Source organism: Rhinopithecus bieti, unplaced genomic scaffold (genome assembly GCF_001698545.2).
Source record: "Rhinopithecus bieti isolate Rb0 unplaced genomic scaffold, ASM169854v2 scaffold_28527, whole genome shotgun sequence".
Lineage (NCBI taxonomy): Eukaryota > Metazoa > Chordata > Mammalia > Primates > Cercopithecidae > Rhinopithecus > Rhinopithecus bieti.
The window spans coordinates 21,715-22,048 of NW_016812423.1; positions in this window are offsets into that span (position 1 = coordinate 21,715).

A 334-nucleotide genomic window follows, 5' to 3' on the forward strand; every position below is an offset into this window, starting at 1 on the left:
AAACAGTGATATCCCATCATAACACCATGGATGGGACAGGAAGTCATCACATTAAGTGAAATAAACCAGGCACAGAAAGACACACTTCACATGTTCTCACTTATTTGTGAGAGTTAAAAATTTAAACAGTTAAACTCATGGAGATAGAGAGTTGAATGATAGCTACCAGAGGCTAGGAAGGGTAGTGGGAGGTGGTAAGAGAGAAGGGTTCATGGGTACAAAAATACAGGTAGATAGAATGAATATGATCTAGCATTTGATAGTACAATAGGGTGACTATAGTCAAAAATAATTGATTGTACATTTAAAATAACTAAAATAGTATAATTGGATT